At 41.3% G+C, this 13,281-nt stretch overlaps 1 protein-coding gene across 6 annotated transcripts in view; it reads left to right on the top strand.

Annotated features, from left to right (window-relative positions):
• The window catches only part of KCNJ2 (potassium inwardly rectifying channel subfamily J member 2), a 255,701-nt gene that overhangs the window by 217,378 nt on the left and 25,042 nt on the right, over positions 1-13,281 (top strand). Inside the window, exon 1 of one of the 6 annotated variants that reach the window (XR_004972715.1) lies at positions 9,407-9,480. The exons of 4 other annotated variants lie outside the window; for them this stretch is intronic. The gene's annotated coding sequence lies outside the window, so the exon portion shown is untranslated. Of the gene's footprint in view, positions 1-9,406; positions 9,481-11,523; positions 12,538-13,281 lie in introns of those variants that run through there. One more of the 6 variants, XR_004972716.1, reaches the window with a different exon arrangement.

Genomic DNA, 13,281 nt, shown 5'->3' with positions numbered 1-13,281 from the left:
GAGCATGAAAGGCTGGGAGCACAAAACGGGGTATCAGCATTACTCACCTCGGAACACACAACCGCCAGGTGCTCTCTGCCCGATGATTCTTGCCACAGTGCCCAGTCCAGCTGCCAGGAGCCCTGCTTCCTGCCGCTACTATCAGATGAAGCTGAGAGGAGGAAGGTCTGAAAGAGGTGAGAGCAGTGAACTAGGGAAGGGAAACAAATAGAAAGGGGCCTGAAAATTGACAGAACAGAACAAATAAGAAAAGTTTCCATTAAAAATAGAGACTTGTAAGGCACCCCTAAAAAAATGATACCCATCTAAAACGCTTAGGCCGAACGTTATTGTTGGTGATGATCATTCAGATCTCACAGGACCACTGCTTTAGGGAAGGTAGTGCTTCGGCATTTCGTTGAACTTGCAAATTCTGTCGTGAGTAGCATTTGGGAAAACAGATTGGAAACTTGCATTAGAAAGGACGGCCTCGCTAGCCAAGCGTGTGAAGCAGGTAGCAGGCATCTATGTGAAGCAGGTGATGGGCATCTTCAGAACAAGCTGTCAACCCCTGAATAGCTATTGGTGGAACCTCCTGGGCTGTCCTCCCTTAACCACTCTGCCCCGACACCAATGTGGGGGCTGTAACTACAGTTCCCGCGTCTGCATGTTCTTGCTGCTGTCAGTGCTAATGTGAGAAATACTGATTTTCTGTGGCACCCGCTCTGTCCAATAGTACACATCTTCACACTCCAGTCACTCCGTGCTTCCCAGTTACCGGGTACCTACGGCTAACACATCTCATGCATGGTCTACGGGGGCTTTATCCTCCGGTGTCATCATTGTGGATGTAATATTATAGTTATGGACATATGGACCTTCAAGGTAGGAATCTAATCCCAAGATAAGGTAAAGGGGATATCGAGATCCAGATGGTTTAAGTTTTTATTTTAAAACTTTTGTCACTCGCTCTAGCCTTTTAGGCAGCTGCCTAGAGAAAGGGGTTCAAGGAGGTGAAAGCAGCATTTCCATAGTTAATACTCTTGGCTGGAAGCTGGCTTCACAATTTACTGGCTGAGAGATTTCACAAGTGACTTTATCTGTAAAACAGAAATAATAATTGTAACTGCCTCAAAGGATTGCTTGGAGTCTATCATTGGAATAATGCGGATAAAATACCTGGCAGATTTTTAAAAAACGTAGACTAAGCATTCACGTATAGTAACCTATTATTATTTTCCGTTGAAATGGTGGTTACACGCTACAGATGAGAAGGTGCTCAGTAGAGTGTAGTGATGGCAATGAGAGACCAGACCAAGCACCGCAGGCAGGGTGCTGGGAGGGAACAGGTAAAACACACTCACTTAACTCAAAGGATTAATTGACGAGAACCCAACGGAGGAGGTATTTGCTGATGTAAAGGAAGGATTAACAGGGATGGCCCAGTGCCCAGACGAGGGGCTCGCAGCAGTAGGAGGGGCAGCCGTAAACACTCCACACCTGGAGAGGAGAGAGGAGAAAGCCGTGCCACAGAGCCCAGGAAGAGTGCGGCATGTGGGAGCGGGGCCAGCCCAGCAGGGAAGTGGCAAAGGGCGATTTCACCCTGAGAGCACGGGCAGGAGCCAGAGGGACAGATCTGAGAGGCCTGGCAGTGCCGAGAGTTAAACCCTCGGGTGGAAATCGGGCAGAGGAGGGATCTGGAAGAGCAAGCAGAGAACACTGGTGGGCAGGCACGCCCGAGGTGGGATTATTTTTTGTAAACCCTCGCCAGTGGTGGGAAAGCAGGATTTGACACGTGTTATTTGAAGAGCCTCTGGCGTTGCTCCGCGGGGCCCTGGAGCTTTGTGGATGGCAGCTTGGATCTGTGACTTTCAACTCTGCCTTGGGACTGACATTTCCGACTCCTGGGGACTTAAGGACTTAAGCTTTGCTTTTGAACAATAAAAGCCCAGTTTCCTGCTAAACAGAACATCACTCATCCACATCCAGTTCCCAAGTCTGTTATTAGGAATATTTGACAAGTATTTTTAATCTAATTTGGCTGCTTGGACTTTCATGTTGGCTTCTAATGGTGGCATTAATTTTGGACACATGCTGAACTAGTATTTAGTATTTGCATTTTGACACACTGTGGACCAGTAGTGTTATTGCTGGCTTTACCCAGTGGCCAGATAAGTTTCTATTGAACGAGTACAAAAAACGTTTTATGTAAATGTTAAAGGCACACTTTAAAATTAAATACTCATTGCATTTTGATGTTATTGCATAGTCTTACAAGCTAATATCTTTTTAAAGAATTCTCGTGATTGGCCAAAAGCCTTAGAACAGGAAACCCAAGAATTTTCGTGATCCGTCCGCAATGTGTTGTCTCTGAATCATTTTAAATCATTGCAAATTGACATTTAAAAAGATTCAAGTTAGTATATTCATGATACTGAACAATTCATTGACAAGACTCCAATATATTGGAACTTTTTTTTTTTCTTTCTAGAAACTGAATTTGAAATTTCTTGGAATGAGGCACTATCCCTCAACAAGCAAGGGGAGAGAGGAGTCTTTAGGACAGGTCTTTGAACACAGTACTTATACAATAAATAACTGTCCACTCAATAGACATTAGGGTTGATACAGAGTGAAAATAATATTAATACTGGATTCTCTTAATAGTTGTAATATATTAGAAGTAATGTACTCTACTGCAACCTGCAGAAAAAAGTAAAGGAACAAAACATGATTAAACTGATGTGTAAAATATTCCAAATAGCATGTCAACATCCAAAAATGTCATTCATTGCACACACTCTGACCAAATGATGTTCCATTGAAAAACAAAAAAATAACCAGTTCAAAGAGAAGATCAGGAAGCACTTGACATAATGATTGGGCCTCAATAAAATATTTATGGTTCTCTCTTTCATTCAGGAAACTGCTTGATACCATCATGAAGTGAATTAAGTAGGAAGCAGGGGAAAGAGTATCGACGTCAACACGTATTGTGTTCATGAAATAAATACTGAGAGAATATTTAGAGAATCCGGTGACAATGAAACAAGTGCACATCAAATTTGAACTAACACACCAGGAACATTTGACAGTTTTATATGACAGTTGATGCATTCAAAAATATATGTATATATGTATACATATATATGTTGTAGATATTAGGAAATCATGGTTTTATTGGAAAAGTAGTCTGTTCTAAATTTTTTATTTACTGACCTGTGTATGAGAAAGAGAGGAAAAAAATAATTGATTTGTTGTTCTACCTATTCATGCATTTATTGGTTGATTCTCAGATGTGCCCTGACCAGAGATCAAACTCACAACCCTAATGCATTGGACTGATGTTCCAACCAACTGAGCTACCTGGCCAGGCCTGGGAAAGTATTCATAAATGTTATTGCTCAGTTTTAAAAAAATCTATATATTCCAAGTTCTCTAACCACCTCACCCACAATTTTGAATTGTCTCTCCTAGAAACACCACTGAATTTAGTCCAGTATCATTAGATGTCCTGTTGTGTGGTTGAGGCCAACGCAACTGTCAACATCATCAGAAGGAACAGTGCAAAGATGCGGGAGGTCAGAGGAAACGTCGCCCCCTTTGTTTTTGAGCTGGCAGGGGCAAAAAAAAAAAATGAGTAACTCAATTAATTAAAAATTTTAAAACCATGGAAGAGAACAGAAAAGGACTCCAGCAGTCTGTGACTCTAGGTAGATACTGGCGATATCAAGCTTTTCTCCTTTAATTCTACTCGATGCAGGAATCCCTGCGGCACGGCTCTTCCTGGGAACTGTGGTTATCCCTGCATTGCAGCTGCTAGGAGCACGCACTGGTTTACCCTCCGGTAGCCTGCGTTCAGGGCCTGGATGAAACAGGAGCTGCCCCCAGAGAGGCCAGGGCTGGGAAGCCCTTTTTCTTGTTGACCTTTCATATCGAGATGCATCGTGCACTTTAATTGATAAAAAACTTTTACTTGAGAAGTCACGATGGTTTCCAAACTCTTGAATGTCCCTGGACTGTAAGGAAAGAAGAAATAGTCTCCACGACCAGGGCTCTCCTCCTGGGCTGCAACATCCAGAAAACAGTGTCTTACAAGAAACAAGCCAAATGCTTGCGTTTGATGTCTGAGTCCCACCACCTGAAATGCATGCTTTTGGATCACTTAAAAAATACATCAGTAGCACAGCTTTTTCCTTTTCTTTTTTTTTTTTTTTCTCTCTCTCTCTCTCTCTCTCTCTCTCTCTCTCTCTCTCTCTCTCTCTCTCTCTCTCCCCCCCCTCTCCCTCTCCCTCCCCCTCCCTCCCTCCCTCCCTCTCCTTCCTTCCTTCCTTCCTTCCTCCCTCCCTCCCTCCCTTCCTTCCTTCCTTTCTTCCTTTCTTTCTTTCCATGAATCTGCCTTTTGGAAAAGTTTCTACAGAATCTTGATAAGAAAAAGAGAAGAGTTGGGTCAAATTCAGAGCCAGCCGGACTAGAGACAGGCATACCCTTTCAGGCTGCTGGGCAGCACAAACCCTCCCAGCCATCCTTCCAGTTGTCACCCAGATGCTGCTCTGGGTCCTCCCCCAAGTTCATCCTCTTCTTCTTGGGCAGGTTTGTTAGTAAACTAGTTTTTCTCGTCCTCACCTAAATTCTCTTCTCCTAGCGACCCCTTCTCCCCAGCCTGTCCTAGTTTTGATCGTTGGGAGACGGAGGGAACAGGCTTAATCCCTCTCCTACGTGACATCTCCTCGGCCAGCAACAGACGAGGGCGGAAGCTGGGGGAGCCTGAAGGACACTTGACACATTGCACAACTCAGCCGAGGGCCGGCCCCACAGGCGGGCAGAAGCAAACAGCGACAGTAAGAGGAAGGGCTCAGCCACGAAGGAAGTGTAGTGGGGACACGTGCTTCTCTGGGATGTGAGAGGAAACCTGCAGCCCGTGTTGGGCAACCTTCTAAAATCACAGTGAAGTGACCCAGGGAAGGGATTGAGAAACTCGAGGCCCCAGTCGGCGCTAACGGCAGCCCCGGGGAAGAGCCGTTGAGAAATCCAGTCTGAAGAGGACTTAACACCCTCTCGGTGGTTTCCAAGTGGACTGCCTCTGTGACAAGAATTATTTTTAGAAATGTTGCCTTACATTTTCCATGCTTCTATTAGTTAGTCCTTTTCTAATTTTACACCTGACTGCCCTGAGTGGGTGTGTGTGCCTGAGGGGGTGGGGGCTGAAGCAGGAAGTGGTAATTTGAAAACACAAAGGAATACACATTTCAGAGGCTCAAGCAGAAGAAAAGCCAACAGGCTCTCTTCCCACAGGGCGTGCATTCACGCTCTCTTGCCGCCATTCAGTGGACTTTATGCAACTCCAGCCACAAATGGAAAAGCACTTACCAAATTGCAAAGTATGACGGAGGTGTTAGTTAAACAAAAATAAAGGAATGTTACATTTATAAGTCAATAAAGGAGGGGTGCATTGATCATGCCTGATGAGAAGAACCCAGAAGTGTGGGATGTGGGAGACAGCAAAGAAAACCATGAGAATGCCTTGCCCTTACCTACAGCCTTGATTCTCCTAGATGGCTCACCTTTCCACCAACCAACGGAATCCTGTCATCTTGGGGAACGCTCTTAGAGTAAGAAATTTGACTAAGAACACATTTATTTTTTTAGTTCATGTAAGGGATGCGACTGAAGGTGTATAGAATAGACACTTTTTCTCTTCTCCAGAAGTCTCCCGCAGAAAAACACACGCACACACAAGATACACATGATCAAATCTGCAAGTGCAAACGGTAAAATCACCAATGCTGCTGCAAGACAGAGTGATGGGAACAACATCAAGGTCACCGAGATGGACACTGCAGGGGCAGTAAGACCACAAATTCAAAATGTATCCATTTCCCAAGGATGACAACTCCTAACATAAAAAAAAATGTTTTATCCAAGTGAGGCTGACGCCCAGCAGAAACACGAACAAAAAGTCTAATATGCTTTCGAGACAAATATTATAATAAGAACCGCAACTACTACCTTAATATTGGTTAAGCTCTTTCTACTTTCTAGGAATAGTGCTGCGTAGTTGATGTCCTTTAAGTGAATTAATTCACTCAACAGACCATTCTAATTTGTCAGAGATCAAAACGGTTATTAGAGAAGGACCTGGCCTCCAATAGGTTTGCCTGTTTCTACCATTCAAGCTTTCAATTAGCGTCTCCAAATCGGCGGCCACATCTCTGCAGGTACAGAAAATGACCTATTGGGGTGTGAGGAAAAAATATGAGAGAGGTTCATTTCTATTTTTGTGTTTTTCTTTAAAAATGTTTTTGGCCCAGCCAGTGTGGCTCAATGGTTGAGCATTGACCTATGAACCAGGAGGTCATGGTTTGATTCTAGGTCAGGGCACATGCCAGGGTGTCGGCTTGATCACCAGTGTGGGGCATGCAGGAGGCAGCTGATCAATTATTCTCTTGCTCCTTCTCCCTTCCTCTCTGAAATCAATAAAAACATATTTTAAAAAAATAAAAATATTTATATATATGATATACAATATAATATAGGTTATATCGAAAATACAAATATATATATATATATATATATAGAGAGAGAGAGAGAGAGAGAGAGAGAGAGAGAGAGAGAGCACGCCTAAGCGACTGTTCAACCAGTAGCTATGATACACACTGACCACCAGAAGGCAGATGCTCAATGCACAGGCATGAAAACATCGAACAGACTGATGAATCTCAGAGGGAAGGGGGGAGTGCAGGAAAAGATTAACCAAAGATCTTATACGCATACTAGAGGCCCAGTGCACAGATTCATGCACTGGTGGGGTCCCTCAGCGTGGCCTGCAGGCATCAGTTCAAAACTGGCCTGATGCACAGATTAGTGCACCAGAATCTGAGGGGTCCCAGATTGCGAGAGGGCCTCTAGTTTACATATAAAAGTTTACTTATGCTGTGGGTTTTGCTTAAAATATGTAATGCTGCCCTAACCGGTTTGGCTCAGTGGATAGAGCGTCAGCCTGCGGACTCAAGGGTCCCAGGTTCAATTCCAGCCAAGGGCATTTACCTTGGTTGTGGCCACATACCCAGTGGGGAGTGTGCAGGAGGCAGCTGATCGATGTTTCTCTCTCATCGATGTTTCTAACTCTCTATCCCTCTCCCTTTCTCTCTGTAAAAAATCAATAAAATATATTTTTAAAAAAATATGTAATGCTAGGAAAAAGCCATCTAAAAAGCATGGAAAAGAATGTTTAAGCTATTAAGCCATAGGCCCCCAAAATTCAGACCAACTAAAAAAGCCATTTTCTTTCAAAAATTCATTTTTAGTGCATTTTTATCAATTTTGTTAAGCCAAATAAAACTTTCCTGTAAAAAAAAAAAAATCAATTTCATTTCACATTTTAGAAACACTCACATTGGAAAGGGTATTACCAGGAAAGAGTGGGTGTATGTAACAACAACTGCTAGCAAAGCAGAATAAAATAATATATTTAAAGAGATGGGCTATTATAGCCGATGAAGATTTCTGAATGATCTATGATGGTTAAATACCATCCGCACATTTCCATTGCTTTTAGTGAAATACCTGATAGGCCTGGCCAGTGTAGCTCAGTTGGGTAGAGTGGCAACCCAATACACCAAGGTTGTGGTTTTGATCCCTGACCAGGGCACATACAAGAGTCAACCAGTGAATGCATAAATAAGTGGAACAACAAACTGAGGTGTTTCTCTCCCTCCCTCCCTATTTTATTGTCCTCTAAAATAAAAGATTTAAAGAAAAAAAGGAATACCTGATAGGTAAGATGTCAGACCTCATGAATTGATTGGAGAAAAGATAGTGGACTCAGGAAAGTTGTTATGTGATGAAAACCCAGATGGGGAAGAGCTCTGTATGTCTATGAAAACTTTGACCCATAAGTGCTGATAATTAGGTTGAACAAAGAGCAAGGTTTATTACAATATGTAGCTAAAATATTTATTCCAATTATTCCACCTGTCTAGTTTATAAGGAAAATACAATTGTTGGTTTGTCAATTTGGGGAGTTTAAAAAGCTCAATAAAAATATGATATATTAAGAAAAAAAAGAAAAAAGGAAACTTCTAGAGTTATATTTATTACTTGCCTCCTCAGGAAAGAAAAAAAATTGTTTAAAACAGTGAGTTTTGACATAAACCAACCCAGGAGTCATCTCAGAACTATTTCCTTGGAAACTCTCTGAAAATAGAAGTTTTATCACTTGTTTCTTCAAAATGTCACCCAACTAGGAAGAACACTGTAGTCTACAGTTCAGAATCCTTACAACATAATTTGTTGACCATTTTTTCAACCTGATTTGTAAGCTGTCAGAAAGTGAGGACATTAACTTACATGTGTATCTGTAAATGTATACTGTGCCAGGGACCTCATTTTTGTAGATCTAAAACAAGAATTGCGGATGAAAATGTTTTATCTCCTTTTTTTTAAAATACTCTTTTTTAGAGTAGTTTTAGGTACATAACAAAATTGAGAGGAAGGCACAGAGATTTCCCATATACCCCTTGCCCACACATGGTCATAGCTTACCCCATTACGTACATCACTTACCAAAATGGTACCTACACTGAGACATCATAACCACCCAAAGTGCACAGTTTAGCTTAGGGCTAACTCTCGGTGGTTTACAAAAACATAATAACGTGTATTCATCACTGTAATATACCAAGTATTTTCATTGCCCTAAATTCCTTCGTGCTCCACTATTCTGCACCTACCTTACCCTCGCCCCTGACAATCACTGATCTTTTTACTGTCTCCATAGTTTTGCCTCTTCCAGAATATCGTATAGTTGGAATCATGCTGCACGTAGCCTTTTCTGATTGGCTTCTTTCACTTGTAATATGCATATAAATTTCCCCCATGTCCTTTCATGGCTTCATAGCTCATTTCTTCTTAGCACTAAATAATATTGTACATTCATTGTCTGAGTGCACCATAGTTTATCTATTCGCTCACCAACTCAAGGACATCTTGGTTGATCCTATGTTTGGGCAATTGTGAACAAAGCTGCTGTAGACACCCATGAGCAGGGTTTTCTGTGCACATACGTTTTTGGCTCTTTTTTTAAAAATATATTTTATTGATTTTTTACAGAGAGGAAGAGAGAGGGATAGAGAGTTAGAAACATCAATGAGAGAGAAACATTGATCAGCTGCCTCCTGCACACCCCCTACTGGGATGTGCCCCAACCCGGGTACATGCCCTTGACCGGAATCGAACCTGGGACCCCTCAGTCCGCAGGCTGACGCTCTATCCACTGAGCCAAACCAGCCAGGGCAGTTTTTGGCTCTTTTGGGTACATGTCAAGTGCATGACTGCTGGAACATATAGTAAGAGCATGATTATTTTGTAAGCAATCAATGAACTGTTTCTAAAGTGGCTGAACCATTTTTGCATTCCCCACCAGCAATGCTGCTCCGCATCTTCAGGAACATTGATGTTATCAGTATGCCAGATTTTGACCATTCCAATAGATATGCAGTGGTGAGTCTTTGTTATTTTAATTAGTGTTTCCCTAACAACATATGACATAAAACATCTTTTCATATGCTTAATGCCATCTGAATATCTTCTTTGGTGAGGTGTCTGTTGTTCAGATCTTTTGCCTATTTTGGTTTTTATTGTTGAATTTTAAGGCGCCTTTGTATATTTTAGATAACAATATTGTATCAGATGTGACTTTTGCCAATATTTTTTCTGTGACTCGTCTTCTAGAGTCCAAGTTATCAATTATTTCTTTAGTGTATCTAAAATGGCATCATCATACTCGAAGTTATCTAGATTCTCTCCTTGCCTGGTGCTCTTGCTTCTCTATTTTTTCTTTCCTTCCTGCATAACTGGATGAAGACCCCATCCTGGTGTAATAATTGGGGTTACTACAGCTACCTGCCAGGCTAAGGTAGAAATTATTTCTTACCGAGTAATTTTTTAGCAATTTCCAATTCCAGACATAGAGAAATCATGACTTCTATTTTTGCAGAGGACATGAAGTCCACCTCAGCCAAGCACTCTGAACCTTTGTATCCTTCTCCATTTATTTCAGCGAAGTTAGATTTCCATGGAACTTTGGGGCCTCCCGTTAAATTGCTTTTATGTTATAGCCATGTTCACCATAAGAACACATCAACAATGAAATCTGTTATAATTTTTTAATGTCTAATGTCCTATCAGTCTCAGCATTTTTGGAAGACTAGGATTCCATGCCTAGGAGACACCTCAGGGTCCTCTCTACCAAAATAATGCTTGAAAGATTTCTTTCTGCTACACAATTATTTTTAATGTTCACACCATTTAGCCCTAGAAGATTTCTATTGCCTTTCTGAGCTGACATGTGTATAGGCAGTTATAGAATGTTTCCAATTCAGCTCAAGAAAACACACACTGCATTTGTGAGCTAAATGACACACATTACTAATTGTTTATTTTCACGTATTTTTATCTTCCTCTGGTGGGTTGAGTTGCTGCCAATGTATTTAGCTCAATAAATGTTCCTCATCTTCTCCTCCCAGCTTCATAATCGACTTGTAGCTTCTAGTTGCATCTCAAATAAATATTGGCAAAGCAATTCAAATCCTTAAAATGGCCCAGTGGATTGATACAGTCTCAGCTAGAGAAAAAATAAAGACAGAATCCTCAACACGCATCATGGTTGTCAGCCTCTATCACAGGTTTCCCTGACGACTGGATTTAATGAGTCCAATAACCTTCCCCATGTTTCAATGAGACTATCACATCTTAGGCTAAATAAAAGGGATGTGTAATATCTTACACGTATATTTGTATTTGATGGCAGTTTCCTGTGAAAGGTAAGAAAACTGGGGATAAATGAGTTTATGTATTGGATCTGATAGAACACTGGATGGTAAATGGGAAAGAAGCTGGGTGGCAAACACAGCTGAACTGGCACATTGCCATGGTCAAGAAGGTGTTGTGGGAATTAAACTCAAGAAGAAAAAAAGAAGGTCAAGTTAATAAACTACTCCCAACCTGGACTTTCCTCTTTTGAGGACGTGGCAGTCCATGTCATTTGTTGACATCAAACCAAAGAACCTCTTTTACTTTTGTCTTTATGATGGTCTTCATTTCCTGGACAAAGTCAGATAAATCATCTTGTTTTGTCTGTCATGAAGTAAGGTGAGGAAGAATTGAAGATAGAACGCTAGGGTTTGGGCTAAACTGGAGCATGTATTGCCTCACCATCATGGTAGCTGTGTAGGTACGTATAGTTACTATTAAGATTCTCGTTGACCTGCCTCTACTCTCCCCTCTTTTGTGTATTGTGTCTTTAGTGTATCTAAAATACACTAAAATATAGCCTCTTTGGTTGGCTCAAGTTCTTTCCAAATCCAGCTTCTCGGAGAATAAATAATGCTCATTTAGAGACCAAAGACGCAGCTGCCTGTCCTGTTTCCTGCCCATACTTGGTGCTTCTTTCTTTTCTAAGCTCTACTTTCTATGTCTGCCCCTCAGTCCAAAATGCAAAGGCCTTAAAGTCAATAGAAACGTCAGATGCACAGTCCCCGTTTCAGTTACTTTAGAGGGTAATGTGGAAGTTGCTTGTGTCTACCGGCGGGGGCGTCAAACAATATGGAAGGCTGCTGTGCGCTGCCAGGTCAGGACACGCTCCCTGGTAACTTGGCAGTTAGAGAATCTAACCTCTTTCGGGGAGGTCAGAACATCCCAACATTTTATATATATTGTGTTGGAAAGTCATAAAAATTAAAATATTTCAATATTTCTTAATAAAATTCTCCTTAGACCAGAGAAAGGGGAGGCTATATAGACCATAATTTCTGCTGATCAAAATGGCTGGTAGAAGGCAATGTGTCAAGTCACCGACTTTCATTTTCTCAGCAGAGAAGTATAATCTCTTATTTGAGATGACTCGAGATTGACATTTCACTTTGCCTTTCTGGGTGGCAAAAAGCTGGGATGTCTTTCTGGGAAATATGATCCACTGAGAAAAGAATTTAAGCACCTTTTGTGAATTGAAGAAATCAAATACAAATATAGACGATATTCCTTCAGGACAAAAGCATGACTTCAAAGTCTGCAAACATTTGGGTTCAGTTCTCCTATTTCTGATTTTAGTGAGCAAACATGTCAAGCTAGATTAATCCACATATGGGCATAATATCTGAATTACTTGTTAACGAGAATGATGGACTTGCACTTCAGATGTAAAGAAGGAGAGACAGAGAGAGGAGGAGGAGGAGGAGAAGGAGAGGGAAAAGAAGAGATATTTGTCTTTAAATGTCTTTATTTCTTGGAGCTTCCTGATTTTGGCAGGCTGAGCAAGAAGACTGAGAGGATTGCAGTAACTATTCTTATCATACATGTGGGAGTTCTCCCTGTGCACTTCCTCTACAAAATCAGTAGCTCCAACCACATCTTGAGAAATTTTTTACAAAACGTGTTCGATCTGACACACTACCTGGCAAAGGCATAGAAGAATCTAAGGTTGATCTCAGAAACACCATCGCCCTTTTCCTTCACCTCAGAACACTTCTTTGAAGACACTGAAGTCTCCCAAAACAGGAGGTGAGAATAGTTTACTTGAAGAATTTGGGTGAGATTATGGTCCATGAGGTCATCTGTATAATAATGGGCATAGTATTTCATTGGTTAAAAAACAAAACAAAAACCTTTAGGGATCTTGTCCTGAATTTATGTATTTGATAAATTCTTTTTCTCCATTTGGATGCCCAGAATGAGCACAAATGGATGCATGATTTATGTAGATATATGCTAAAGCTCCGCCAACAGGGACAAGTAGGCGAATCAAAGTCTGTTGTCTCCATGCATTCCTCTCCCCTCCACCTCCACCTCTCCTTCGCAAGTAACTTGTGCTCTGAGTTGCTTCTTTTCTACTATTTGGCTCACTTTTGCTTTTGTTCCTCCATCCATGTTATCACCCCCTTTTGAAGTGCCTGCCCTTTTCTTCTCCTTGTAACCAAAGCAAGTGTCTATAAGTTCCAAATAAAGTCTGAGGGCTACCAGAAGCTTTTTTTTTGTCTGGGCACATTATATAATTTCATCCCTGGAGCATTTAGGATACCTGTTACAATCTATATGTGTGTGTGTGTGTGTGTGTGTGTGTGTGTGTGTGTGTGTGTGTTCATTGCACTTACTGTGCTAATTTCTCTCATCACAAGTATTTCAAGCTTCTTGAACAAAAAGGACCGTATTTCAATAGTACTTACTATCAACTGAGTGCTCACTACATGAAAGTAGCAAAAAGTGTTAAAGCAAACATTGAAAAGTGATGCAAGAATTAACCTGAAA

Source organism: Myotis myotis, unplaced genomic scaffold (genome assembly GCF_014108235.1).
Source record: "Myotis myotis isolate mMyoMyo1 unplaced genomic scaffold, mMyoMyo1.p scaffold_m19_p_17, whole genome shotgun sequence".
Lineage (NCBI taxonomy): Eukaryota > Metazoa > Chordata > Mammalia > Chiroptera > Vespertilionidae > Myotis > Myotis myotis.
Note: the sequence above shows the minus strand (reverse complement) of the source record. Positions and strands in the feature narration are given on the sequence as shown.